Genomic DNA, 14,996 nt, shown 5'->3' on the forward strand with positions numbered 1-14,996 from the left:
GATACACCTGAAGAAGGTCGGTGGTTATATCAACCGAAACGTTGTGAAAATCACGCTCAAGATGAGAACAGTAGTCTGAAGAATCCAAATAATATGAATAACCAATCCTTATCTCAAAAATGCAGAAACATAAACGAACATAACTTGGTGGGGATCTTCATATTAAATAACACTGTTTACTTCCGAGGACTTTAAAAACCAGAACTGGTTTGGATAAGTAAATGTGCTACATTGCTGTAATTCGTTAACATACAAATGAAATATGGTAATCAAAATAACTGGAAAACTTTAAAAGAAATACTTATTTAGGATTGAAAATTATCAGAGTACATTAAAATTTATGGAAAAACAATCAGGTATTTTTATTTTTATACAAAATAAATTCAACTCCTAATCAGAGTACACCATTTTTAGCCATGTAGCAAAAGTAAAGCAAAACGTGACGTACATAAGTGACGGCACCTCTGTCTATCTTGTCGGGTGACGGAATCAAGGAAGGAAAGAGAAAAGAAAAACTTTTGTCTATAGATGGCTTATGAATATACTGCTGTGAGGGAACCACCCTCCAAATGGACTAATCTATCGTCCATATAAACTTTACTCATGGCGATCCCAGCGGAGGATCTAATTCCAGAGTGACCCTCGCATGCTCAGTGAATTACCTACACTTTTTGTTTGTAACCTTTCCGTTGTTTTCACGTAATACATGTTTTAAACTGTTATCCGTTGTTCTGTTCTTCTTGTGGCTATTTGCGAGCCATAACATATACATAGGACATTAATTTGCATACGAGGACAATGACTGGTGTGACAAAAGAATGAAGGGGGAAAGCACAGGGTAGTCCTCTTTTTTGAACAGCTGAGAGACGGGGAGAACGGTCGGTGAAGATTACAGTCGAAGATAGGATTTGGCAAGAAGGAGTTTGGACGAATATTTATTATTATTTTTAATCTTAGTTTTATTCAAGCCATTATTATCAGAGATGTTTATATTAGTTAACGTGACTGACTCATCGATTGTCTCCCCTTGGCTTCATCCCAGAATAAAATCACTCATCTTATGCAAAACTTTATTTTATACACTAGTATTTGCCAATGGTAAAATAAGCCTAAATATGACATTTATGGCATTGTCCGATCATAAAATAAGCCTAAATATGATATTTTATTTTTGAAAATTTCGTATTTATTATTATTAAAGAGCCAACACTCTATTGATTATTATATTGTACCCAAAATCTAGCAGTGATTTCAAAAGTAATAAAAAAAAATGACTTGGATGCCATCAGTTAGAATTGAAACCAAAACATATGGCTCTTCAACATTATTTGCTATCATCTGAGCTAAGTCTATACACATAAAAACTTTAAAAATAACGTTGTTAAATCTATACATGTATATTTACGCATGCGTAGAGGTAACACATTTAGTTGACTTACGCCTGCCAAGTTCAAATTTTTTTCAATTTTAACCACTTTAACAATTATTTTTTCTGGCTTAAAACCAAATTTAATTTATTCCACAGGTCCTATTCCTCCAATTTAATTTAGATTCAAGGAACAGTAAAAAGGTGAAAACCCCTCATGCAATTGAGATTGTCGGACTGGCTTCCTCATCTTGGTTGTTATTGTCACAACGTTTCGGCCGTTTTGCCCTCCGGCCTTCATCAGGTGTTTTGTATCGAACTGGGAAACCGTTTGTTAGGAGTCTTGAACCCAACCCTTTATTATTATTACGGGGGTACCGTGTTCGGACTCCAGCTAGGCTCTGGGACATAGTTACTGATTCTCTGTTTGGTTCGAGACTCCTAACAAACGGTTTCCCAGTTCGATACAAAACACCTGATGAAGGCCGGAGGGCAAAACGGCCGAAACGTTGTGACGATAACAACCAAGATGAAGAAGCCAGTCCGACAATCTCAATCAATGAAAACACCTCATCTAAAAAATACAGACAATTATCCTCATACAAATTCAGATATATTTTTGATTTTTTGTGAAATTTTAACAATATCTACTCGATATAAATTTTAAGTTTCTTTAGTGTATATGTACCCATTTGACTGGTTGATCGCAGAGATATTGTGGGTAGATCGCATGGTATTAAAAAAAAAAAAAAACATTGGTGCTGGCAAACTTTCAGAATCTTGCAGCAAATTTGGAAATACGAGCGCAGTCATGCGTGCAGCTTGAGAGTGCACACTAGATGAAACAAATTAGCAATTGTCCGTCAGAGTTCGACGAACGTTTTAAAAACTTTTCTTTACTTGAGCTAATCGCTACATTCATGTGCTCCCCTTTTTAAGAAGATTCCGAGATTGTTTCACTCGCATCGAAAATTGCAACACTGTTTCACCTGAACTCTTTTGGAGTGAGGGATAAGATTCTGACACTATATTGAATTAATTTTTTAGAACTATTTTGAAGATGAGTAAATTCATTTTTTATTTAACTATTTGGACTATTATCCTCATCTTCTAGTTCTTGTTTTCTACGACGTTTCGGCTGATTATTCCTCTGGCCTTCGTCATGTAAACCGCAACGGGATAGGAATGTCAAATCCTCCAACTACATCCACAGCAATTACTGCTTTCAGTAGTTGTAGTTATCTCACAAGTGGATAGAGATGCTGGAATATCCAAGATTCCAAGTGAGTATTGTCTGGAGGTAGCAGTTTCAATCCCACCCAAAGTCGGTCAGAGGATTATTTGACCAAACCATGGTGAGATAACTACAACTACTGAAAGCAGTAATTGCTGTAGATGTAGTTGGAGGATTCGACATTCTTATCCCGTTGTGGTTTACCTGATGAAGGCCAGAGGAATAATTGGCCGAAACATCATAGAAAAACAACAATTAGAAGGTGAGGATAATAGTTCAAATAATTAAAACAAAAAACAAATAAATTAGCAATTGTCCATCAGAGTTCGACAAACGTTTTAAAAACTTTTCTTTACTCGAGTTAATCGCTACATTCATGTGCTGCCCCTTTTTTAAGAAGATTCCGAGATTGTTTCACTCGCATCGAAAATTGCAACACTGCTTCATCTGAACTCTTTTGGAATGAGGGATAAGATTCTGACACTATAAGCCAACATCAGCTGATGCAGAGCTCATGGACAATTATGGAACTTACTCACCGAGGACCCCCCAACATCATAAATGTGCTACCTTCTTAACTTGCATTATTTGGATGTACTTATTTATGTGAGTCAGCCTTTTCCCACATGGAGATCATTACGTCCAAATAACGCTCCACCATGATGGATGAGCATCTATAAGTCTGCTTGAGACATTAATTTGCATATGCTCATAATAATCTTCTTGATTTGTCTCCCCTTGTTCTGAATGGAGTTCTTAAAAAATGAAAACAAAAAACAATATGGGTTGATGCAATAATGCAACATACACCTGCAGATACTGTACATATAAAAACTAACTTACAATATATTTACAAGTTAGAAAAGCATTTCATCCAAGGCATGAAAATTGTTAAACAAAATGTTTTTACTACAGGCTTTAAAAATAAAGGTACAAGATTCAATTTGAAATTTATTTATCTTCAAAGTGTACTTTTATAAATTTTACAAAGTAAGGTATAAAAATTTAATATCTTACTTTGTAAAATGTATAAAAGTGCACTTTGAAGATAAATAAATTTCAAATTGAATCTTGTACCTTTATTTTTAAAACCTGTAGTAAAAACATTTTGTTTAACAATTTTCATGCCTTGGATGAAATGCTTTTCTAACTTGTATTGTATCTTTTTAAGATTATATTTTATTTAATTTATTAATTTGGATTTGAAAAAAGATGAATGTGGTTTTGTATGTATTTATAAAAACTCTCCTACTCTCTATTTCAGATTGTATTTCTCCTCACACCACAACTCATTTTTGCAACCCCCTCTTTGTATTATTAGAGGTCTGAATATTCTCTCTGTTTCAGTTTGTAATTCTCCTCACACTACAACTCTTTTTTTGCAACTCCCTCTTTGTCATACATATCTGAATAATGAGAAAATCTGAATTTTTTTAACAAAAACTTTAAAATAACTTTTTTAGGTTAAATTTTTTAAAACTTCTTTCGGAATAGAAAATCTTTACAATTTAATAAGGAACATATTTCATATAGGTTTCATTAAAAATATTCAGTAGATAACGAGAAAAATAGAGATGAAAATTTCAAAATGTATAACTGGCTACGCTCAATAATAGTCCTCGCTAGCGAAAGACTTTGTTATTATTATTATTATTATTATTTAAAACATTTTGTGTCCTGCGCTTTTGCACGAGGGCTAATAAATAATATGTTTTGTATTTTTAGTAGATGGTAGATCATTTAGACTTAGTCATGTCATAAGTAGCTACCATGTCGAAAAACTGTGTGCACCCCTGGTGTATATTAATAATTTCTTAGCGGGGCATAATCGTGCATTCGGAAAACTTGGATTTATTTGCATCTTACTGTTATTATCTTGGATAAATAATGTCAATAGTGTTGGGGTGATTAATCGGAATCAGAATCAGGAATTGGTAAAATTGGAACTTTTTAGGGTATTGGAATCGGAAAACTTTTGTGTCTATTTTCTGTTGCCAAAAACGATTCCTTTAATTATATTTTTTTGATTTTGTTTAAAAAAAACAAAAAAAAATCTTCCGTTGCTGGTAGTACTTATAAAATAATAAATATTTATTGATTTAAAACTTCCAGTAGAACTAAAAGCGAGAGATCATCCCCTCACAAGTGTGTTTTTATGTTTAAGAAAATACAGGGTGACCCCCCCAAAAAACGGGCCCCAACTCTAATTAGGCCCTGTTTCTTAGTGTTTTGTCCTATTGAAATGAAACTTTGGTCATAACTAGTTTATTATATTCAAAATATCACATCAAAACACTAGGATCTTTGGCCTTTTTTTCTCCATTCTACAGCATATGTTCTAGATGGCCTCCATTTAGCTTTTGTTTTTTTGTGAGGTCACCCTGTATATGCCCATTTAAGATTTGTTTTACTGTAATCATAATTTCATAGTTAAATATTTTGAGATTTATAAAGAAAGGAATCAGTAATTGTACCGGAATCAGGAAATTAGTATGGAATTGGTAACTATATCGGAATCAGAAAAAAAAAATTGAGATCGTCCCATCACTAAAAATCAATAAAAAAAAATAATCATTAAAATTTATAGTTTTGAACAGTCATTACTGAAAAGTGTGACATTTTTTAATTTGAATCCATCATTTCTTTTACTTGTTGTGCAATATATTTCCTCTTCACAGATGCATGTCTCAGAAGATAACAGTTTCAAAGACTGTAAAAAGTCAATAGATTTTTCTGGTTGAAATAAGGTATCACGCAGAGAAGCAGCCTATCTTGCTTGACAGAGTTCAAAATAGACTTCATAGCCTACTAGAGGATGCCCTTTTCTCTTCCCTGCAACCTCTTTCCCACAGCAGAGACATTGCAAGCTTGTCTCTGCTCTATCATTATTTTCATGGCAAGTGTTCGTCTGAGCTCCAATCTATACCCCACTACCAAATTTTCATGAATAACACTCATTTAGTTGAAACCACTATCAATAATTTCCTCCACTCTTTATCTGTGCCATAAACATGGATTCCATGAACAAAGCTTCTTTCTTAGAACTGCACGCCTGCGGAACTCTCTTCCGTTTTCCTGCTTTCCAGCTGACTACAATATGATCTTCAAGTCCAACATAAACAAGTTCTTGATGAGACATCCCGTTAAGTAATCCAATTTACCAAATTTTTATTATTAACGATTACTATGATATTGTCTCATTGACTATCGTACACTCATTAATCCTTATCCTCGAGTGGCCTCCGGGTCTTGATAAGTGGTGACTCCTTTGTAAAAAAAAATTTTTTTTTTAAGTATTTGGTGTATTCACATCTATTTAGGAAGAATTGTATTTTTAAGTTTAGGGTCTTTTTGATTTGTCACCCCTTGTTCTGAATGGAGTTCTTCAAAAATGAAAACAAAACAAAATTGTCCAAAATAATTAAAATGCACAATTGCAATTATTATTATTATTTTTTTTTTTTTTAAATTCCGAGAGGAGATAATTCAAGAAGTTCTTAGTTTATAACTTTAAATGACTATTTTCATTTATTACGAAATTTTAATTTTGTAAAATTGTGTTTTTTTTTTTAAATTATACATTTTCATATAATGACCATTTTCATTTATTTCAGAATTTTCTTTTCTTAGTGAGACTGTTCATTATAAAGTTTGTTTAAAAAATCATATATTTTCAAAAAGCATTTTTGCTAAGCAAGCCGTAGTGTTTTCATCCGCCATGATTAAATCCAATGAAATAAAAAAAAAGAGGAGACAACTTAAATCAAAGTTGAAAGGTGAAAACTCTGCCTTACATGCAGTTTAGTAATAAAATCACTAAAAATCGAAAATTTTAAATAAAACTACTTGATCGATTTATGTGATTTTTGGAATATGACATCTTCGTTCTGTTGTACCGATTTACTATGCCTCCCCACGGGACAGAGTTAGACACCGGGGTCGTTTTTTAACATGGAGAAAAGGTACAAAAATAAAAATTGTTTCAGTCGTGAAGGATTTCTCCTCCACCAAAAGAGAACAAGAAAATGAAGTGCAGCATCTGAAGAACAGATACTGCACTTTGATCTTGACCAAAAGGCCAATTCGTTCTGTTGTAATGAGTACGTACAACATACAAAATTTTCTGTATTTTATTTTAACAATCTATTTAGATTTTTTTAAGTCATAAATTTTTTTAGATTTTTTTTAAGTCATAAATTTTTTTAGATTTTTTTTAAGTCATAAATTTTTTTAGATTTTTTTAAGTCATAAATTTTCATATAAAGACAGAAGATAACTGTTGTACAAGGTGCCTTAAATAAGTTTCCAAACGTTTTTCGTACAGGCATTTAAAATTGTCATAGACTCTTGAAAATTCAGTATGTTATTGCTATACATCTTATGAGACGACTGACCAATTTTTATGATTTCAGGTTCAAATGAGCAGCTACAGCAGGAATTGGAATACATCCTTCTAAAGCCTGATTGTCAGAGCTGGTTAATATCAAAAATCCAATCTGGATATGAGGAAACTTTATTAGAATGATATGCAATAAAATTCTGTTTTAAACTTGGAAAAAAAAATACCACAGATACGTATGGAAAGCTTTAGACTGCTTTTGGACCATCTTCCATAAATTGAGCATCAGTTTTTGAGTGGCATAAGAGATTCAAGGAAGGCAGGGAGTCTTGAGGGATTCTGAGAGGTATGAAAAGAGTAAGGAAGTCAGAACACCAGAATTGATTGGCCAAATAAAGAATTTCTTGGATAACGACCATCATGTGTCTATGGAGACAATAAATACACAGTTTGGTGTCAATGTGAGAACCGTACACATAATTATTTGCAAGAAAGTGAACATGCAGAAGATTTGCGTGAATGCACCAATGCACAACTCCATCTTTGTCACAGACTATTTGACCAAGATGGGCATCAAGACAGTTCCTCACTCTCTCTATAGAGCAGACCTTGCTCCCTGTGACTTTTGGTTATTCCCTAAGCTGAAGGAAAACCTTAGAGGCTATCATTATGAGACAATTTAAGAGATAAAAGAGGCTGTGACAAGGGTCATTGACACTCATACAAGAAGCCTTCCAGAAGTTGTTGGAACGGTACAAGTGCATTGCAGCCGGAGGAGATTACTTTAAAGAGGACTTGAGTTTCATGTGTGTACTATCAATAAAAGTGCCCATACAAAAAAAAAAAAAAAGTCTGAAAACTTATTTAAGGTACCTCGGAGGTTACATCACACGAAACACTGCGAGAATAACACAGAAAATTAAAACTGTAATTCGAATAATCCAATTCATACAAATTATTAATCCTCCCCTAAACATGAAATCAAATATTTCAGATTTGCATTAAATTTGATCCATTATAATTAGATACTGATTAAGCAAGATTCCCTGACTTTCAATACATTCTTAAAACCTGATAAACCTTGAATTTGAGACATATTTTTAAAATCAAAATCATGAGTAAACACGCATATTAACTTTCAAGTGTGACCAACATAAATAGAAGGTTGTTTCATTAAAGTCATGTAATCTGCTCACAAACACATATCAGATTGATAGTGGACTTGACTGCCGACTAGACACTATACATGAATATGTAAAGTCTCTCTTTGTACAGAGGTTTGTCAGGACAACCTTGCATAAGGAGAAATTTCCCTCAAAATATCCCTGACCAAATATTCAAAATCACATAGTATTCACAGCCCAAATAAGATCTCCTCCATATGGCTAATCCACACTGGCTTTTACAAAGAATGATGCACCTCATCCAAGTAATGTTATCTTAAGTAGCAACAAGAACCTGGATACTCCAACAGACTAGATGAATTCTTTTTCTGGAATCAAGTGCTCGTCTGAGTTCCAATCTATGGTACCCCCTCACCAAACCTCAATGAGAAACACTCGTCTAGCTGAAAACACTATCAATAATTTCCCCCACTCTTTATCTGTGCCTAAACCTAAATGTAGATTCCATGAACAAAGCTTCTTTCCTAGAACTGCACACCTACGGAACTCTCTTCCGTTTGGCTGCTTTCCAGCTGACTACAATATGGTCGTCTTCAAGTCCAACGTAAACAAGTTCTTGATGAGCCGTTCCCCTTAAGTAATCCAATTTACCAAATTTCCACTACTAACAATTACTATGTCACTGTCCCATTGACCACTGTACACTTATTAACCCTTATCCTCGAGTGGCCTCTGGGCCTTGATAAATGGTGACTCCTTGGTAAAAAAAAAAAAAAAAAAGAGAGAGAGAAAAAAAAGGGACCAAAAACGAAAGATATACTATAGCATATCAAAAATGTCAGTTAGGGAGAGGAAAATTATGCCCCCAACTTTTTTACCAACTCAGATAATTGAGAAGTAAAGAACTTTAATGGAACATTCGAATATCTATCTATCTCATATAGAGATCTGTAAAATGTTTTTGACTTGTAATGGGGGTAGATATTTATTTGCTGCCCACCTCAGCAAAATGTGGCACAAGGCCGGAAAGTGGGAACCCCGCAGGCTCCCCTAAAGGAGGGGCACTCCTGCAATTTTAAAAATTGCCTGAGTAACCCCGTCGGCATTCCCCGGTCGGGGCGCCTCAGGCAGCAAGCAATAAACTTGCCCCACCGGAAAGCCCGGTGGCAAGGCCTGGGAGGGTGGACCTCCTAGGTATTACCCAGGCGGTGTACCTCAGTCCAACAGGTGCTGGGCCGGTTCCCGGCCCCTCACCTGTTGGGCTGAGTGTCAAGTGACGAATCCTTGACTGGTACTACCCTGTCTCCCTGCAGCCGAAGCCGCTAGGAGACATCCCATCACAATGGACTTGTAATGGGGATATGAGATGAATGGATTCGCCAATCATTTTTATAACCAACGGCTGTGCTAAACAACCAATGAAAACGTCCCAAAATTATTATAAAAATTGTCGAATATTGGATTCAATCAGTTCGCCGTTTACTACGTCACGGACTGCGTTTATTCTTTATTCTTACTAATTCTTGGCCGCCATCTTAGTTACTGATCTGAACTACGCCGACATCTTGGTTACTGATCTGAACTACGCCGCCATCTTTGTTCAACACAATATCTCAGAACTTAAGAGGTTAACTATGGCATGGACCACATTTGATTCTTGGTCGCCATCTTGGTTACTGATCTGAACTACGCCGCCATCTTTGTTCAACACGATGTCTCAAAACTTAACAAGATCAATTCTTAGAATAAAGTACAATGGTTACGGCTCAGCGATAGACAACTATTACAAGGATAGTTATTTTCTGTTTCAATTCTCAAAGAAACTTCCGTTGGCCTGCTTGCCAGCTGACTACAATCTGATTGTCTCCAAGTCCAATGTAAACAAGTTCTTGATGAACCGTTCCCCTATGTAATCCATCTTACAAAAATTCTACTACCTATGTTTACTACGCTAGAATCACATTGACTAATGCATACCCATTAACCCTTATCCTCGAGTGGCCTCCGAGCCTTGATAAGTGGTGATTCTTGTGTAAAAAATAAATAAATAAATAAATAAAATACCGAAGGAGTTATAAAACCGGTTCAAATATGATTGTATTTTCTTTTCCGAAAGATAAAGAATTATTTTACATTTGGACACGTGCAATTAAAACGGAGTACTTTTTTTTTTTTTTTTTTGTAGTTTAAGTGTATTTAATTGTTTATTTTAAAATGCACCCGGTTTAAAGTAATCCTCATTTGTCGCCTATCATCTGACCGTGGCCATTGTATTTTATTCTGCAACATCAATAGGTTACGTGAGTTTAATGGAAGGGCCTTCTATTTATGTTGGCCACACTAGAATAAGTTTAACGTTTACCAAATCATGTAATGGATTTTGATTAAAATTGGGTTAAGGATTATAAGATAATGCTTGTTTACGTTTGTGATATTTTAAACTAACGCATTTATTTCAAGTGAAAACAGTATAACATACTTACGTGTCATAGTGAAATTAGGGTAAAACTTGCGGAGAACGCTCTGTTTTACGGGTGTTGTAAAAATGGAACGGAAATTTAAATTTCGTTCCGTTTTAAATTCAGTACATTTTTACATTACGTCCAACTCATCGTTCACATTCGACATGTCAACTTTTATAGTTTTTTTTTTTCGAGTATGCTGACAAAGTTGGAGGTGTCTATTCCGAAAGCCGTTCTTAATATGGAGAGATTCGGGTGTCTATTCCAAAAGTCATTCTTAATATGGGGAGGTTGAGGTGTTTATTCGTAAGCATAAATGAAAACCTATAAAAGTCGACATTTCCAATGAGTTGGACTTATATATATACCAAAAAGGTATACCAAACTGACATTTTCCGTTTAAATATTATTTCGTTTGTGTGAATAAAATTTTATTTTTATATAAAAAAAATTATTCATTTTTTTCATTCATATAAAAAATACGATTGTTGAATGTTATTCTTTCGATTACTTTCGTTTGGGGGGGGGGCACAATAATAATAATAATAATAATAATAATAATAATAATAATAATAAAAGAGTGCTAGTGCACTTAAAGTGCACTAGCACCCTTGCACTGCACTTACTGATCCGCACGGCCACGGCGCACTCTGCAGTGCAGTAAGTGCAGTTGGGCACTGGGCAGTGCCACTGCAGTACTGCACTTACTGATCCGCGCTATTTTTTAAATCGTATTTCCAAGTTTAATATGTTTTTTTTTATTCAATTGTAAGATTAAAGTATAGAATAGATACAAAGCAAGCACCCTCCCCTCCCCATGTTAAGAATAGCTTTTTAAATAATAACATTATTATTTCAGCACGGATCAATAAGTGCACTGCACTACTGCACTAGTACCAAAAAAAGATTAAAACGGAACGAAATTTAAATTTCCGTTCCATTTTTACAACAACCGTAAAACGGAGCATTCTCCGCAAGTTTTACCCGGATCCGTTTTTGAATGAATATTACATTAAAAATTGTCCCCAAGTAGTTTTTATGATATTAATACTTTTATTATCCAATGTATTCTCTAATGGTTTTCAATGGTTGCCATTTTGTTTTTTATTGCAGACGATACAAAATGAACCAAAACACAAGTGTCTAAAATTAAAACTAATATGGCGACCACCGAAAACCATTAGAGTATACATTGCATAATAATATATTATGATGTTATAAAAAAAAAAAACTACTTGTCAGCGACAGTTTTAAAATGTGATATTCGTTCAAAACGGGCTCGAATACACTTTTGAAAAGTGAGTGTTGGTTGAGCTGATACACGTCGGCACTTTGACCATATTTTTAACAAATAAAAAAAAATCATCCAATTTAGGTTCGTTTAAAATGGACGGACCCTTAATTTAAGTCAAGGGAGATCATACTGAATTGGTCGCACAACTCTTCCACATCAAAACATACGATAAATTCTATTTTTACCTGTAATTATTTTTTCTAGTGGATGATCTTTTTTAGTAATTTTTCTAAAGAAAAAATTATACTAGTTTCCCCATGACACGTAAGTACGTAATAATGTTTTCACCTGAAATGCGCTGCAAAGATCACCAATGTGAACAAGGTTTAGGAGCATTATATCTTAATTTGAAACTTCGTAAGATAACATTAAAAATGGCGCGTTAATTGTCCGTTAATTAATTTTACCCATCCTGAGAGATACAGTTAAAATTCGATTACGTCAGTTAGACATTGATATGGTCGGTTTCAGAAGTTGTGCGAAATAAATAAATAACGAATTCTTTACACACGTACAAATGCGTGTGTAGTTTATGCCGGCCAACACAACAAAGAAAGAAAGAAAGAACATCTGCTTACCACGTCTGCTTATAACAAAAGAAAGAAAGAACGAAAGAAAGAACGTCTGCTTTCCAGATATCGTAAGGGAGATAACTCTATTCGGTGTCCTTTCTTTTCTGTTCCGTTTAATATAATAGACTTATCTTGGAATTTAAAATGAAAAAGTAGAAACATAAAAGCTCGACGGATGTTCTTAGCCTTTTGGCTGAGATCAAAGTGTAGTATCTGTTCCGGCAGATGCTGCAAGCTATGACTAGCAAAGACCAGATGTGGGGGCAACCCCACATGCCTGACCATTAACCAGCTCCCATTTCCCACCTCTCGGGAGCTGGTCCCCTTTTTCCCTTCCCCCTCCCTTCACTCCTCACATTAAAAATCGGCCTTGTGCCTAATTTGCTCGGTGGGGGAGCAAATAAACACCATCTGTTCCGGCAGATACTGCAAGCTATGACTAGCTATGACTAGCAAAGACCAGATGTGGGGGCAACCCCACATGTCTGACCTTTAACCAGCTCCCATTTCCCACCTCTCGGGAGCTGGTCGCCTTTTCCCCTTCCCTTCACTCCTCACATTAAAAATCGGCCTTGTGCCTAATTTGCTCGGTGGGGGAGCAAATAAATACCATCTGTTCCGGCAGATGCTGCACTTAAGATAATTTGTACCAGTCAATGGAGGGGAAAGCCTCTATACTGGGACAATTATTATTTTTGGTAACCAGAGTGCCCCCTTTTTGCCTACTTTTAGGGGAGCTGGTTTTTACCTCACATTAAAAACGGCCTTGTGCCTAATTTGCTCAGTGGGGGAGCAAATAAATGCCATCTGTTCCGGCAGATACTGCAAGCTATGACTAGCTATGACTAGCAAAGACCAGATGTGGGGGCAACCCCACATGCCTGACCTTTAACCAGCTCCCATTTCCCACCTCTCGGGAGCTGGTCCCCTTTTTCCCTTCCCCCTCCCTTCACTCCTCACATTAAAAATCGGCCTTGTGCCTAATTTGCTCGGTGGGGGAGCAAATAAATACCATCTGTTCCGGCAGATGCTGCAAGCTATGACTAGCTATGACTAGCTATGACTAGCAAAGACCAGATGTGGGGGCAACCCCACATGCCTGACCTTTAACCATCTCCCATTTCCCACCTCTCGGGAGCTGGTCCCCTTTTTCCCTTCCCCCTCCCTTCACTCCTCACATTAAAAATCGGCCTTGTGCCTAATTTGCTCGGTGGGGGAGCAAATAAATACCATCTGTTCCGGCAGATACTGCAAGCTATGACTAGCTATGACTAGCAAAGACCAGATGTGGGGGCAACCTCACATGCCTGACCTTTAACCAGCTCCTATTTCCCACCTCTCGGGAGCTGGTCCCCTTTTCCCTTCCCCCTCCCTTCACTCCTCACATTAAAAATTGGCCTTGTGCCTAATTTGCTCGGTGGGGGAGCAAATAAATACCATCTGTTCCGGCAGATACTGCAGCTATGACTAGCTATGACTAGCAAAGACCAGATGTGGGGGCAACCCCACATGCCTGACCTTTAACCAGCTCCCATTTCCCACCTCTCGGGAGCTGGTCCCCTTTTTCCCTTCCCCCTCCCTTCACTCCTCACATTAAAAATTGGCCTTGTGCCTAATTTGCTCGGTGGGGGAGCAAATAAATACCATCTGTTCCGGTAGATACTGCAAGCAAAGACCCTATGTGGGGGAAACCCCACATATAAGACCTTGGTCAATGTAGGGGCAACCCTTCATACCAATTGTCACTATCCAGCTCCCCTACTCCCCGGGGAGTTGGTCCCCATTTCCCCTTCACTCCTCACTTTAAAAATCGGCCTTGTGCCTAATTTGCTCAGTGGGGGAGCAAATAAATACCTCAAAGTGTAGTATCTGTTCCGGCAGATACTGCAAGCAAAGACCAGATGTGGGGGTAACTCCACACACCTGACCTTTAACCAGCTCCCATTTCCCATCTCTCGGGAGCTGGTCCCCTTTTTCCCTTCCCCCTCCCTTCACTCCTCACATTAAAAATTGGCCTTGTGCCTAATTTGCTCGGTGGGGGAGCAAATAAATACCATCTGTTCTGATACTTTTCTGACTTCGATCAGTGCAGGAGAAATCTTTCTAGATTGAGGCAATTTTTATTTTTTTTCCTATCCAAAGTGCCCCTTTTTGAGGAGCTGGATTTCCCCACATTAAAAATCGACCTTGTGTTTAACTCTATCCGCGTAGGAAGGAAAGTAAATAGGAACATAAAAGCTCAACGACTAGTTCTGTTTCGTGGATTTTATTAAAAAAACTAAGTTTGAATATAATTACGTTTTTTCATTGTTTTTATTTCGCATTAGCAAAGTATTTCCTTTCAGCTTCCAGTTAGTGTTGTGTAATCAAGATAGAAATATGGATCTTTTTTTTTCATTTTCTTTTTGTATTTATTTCATGCGTAAATTACTTTGTTGGTTGTTTTTAATTGTGGGGTATTATACTTCAGTTTCCAGATAATGTCGGGTCATCAAGAGAAAATACGTAGTGGGGGAGGGAGCTATACATATAAAAACCTGTCAAGAGGTTGACCCCTAAGCAGTGCATATTCTCTCCTGATGACCCAATATTATCTGAAAAAACA

The 14,996-nt window shown here is 36.3% G+C and overlaps 1 protein-coding gene across 1 annotated transcript in view; it reads right to left on the bottom strand.

The window, feature by feature from the left end:
- Window positions 1-12,468, bottom strand: part of LOC145261145 (FGGY carbohydrate kinase domain-containing protein-like) — a 79,826-nt gene extending 67,358 nt beyond the window's left edge. The window contains exon 1 of the mRNA XM_080119443.1: window positions 12,398-12,468. The gene's annotated coding sequence lies outside the window, so the exon portion shown is untranslated. The remainder of the gene's footprint in view (window positions 1-12,397) is intronic.
- Window positions 12,469-14,996: the final 2,528 nt, after the last annotated feature.

Source organism: Euprymna scolopes, chromosome 37 (genome assembly GCF_053919585.1).
Source record: "Euprymna scolopes isolate OS-2025 chromosome 37, ASM5391958v1, whole genome shotgun sequence".
NCBI classification, from domain to species: Eukaryota; Metazoa; Mollusca; class Cephalopoda; order Sepiida; family Sepiolidae; genus Euprymna; species Euprymna scolopes.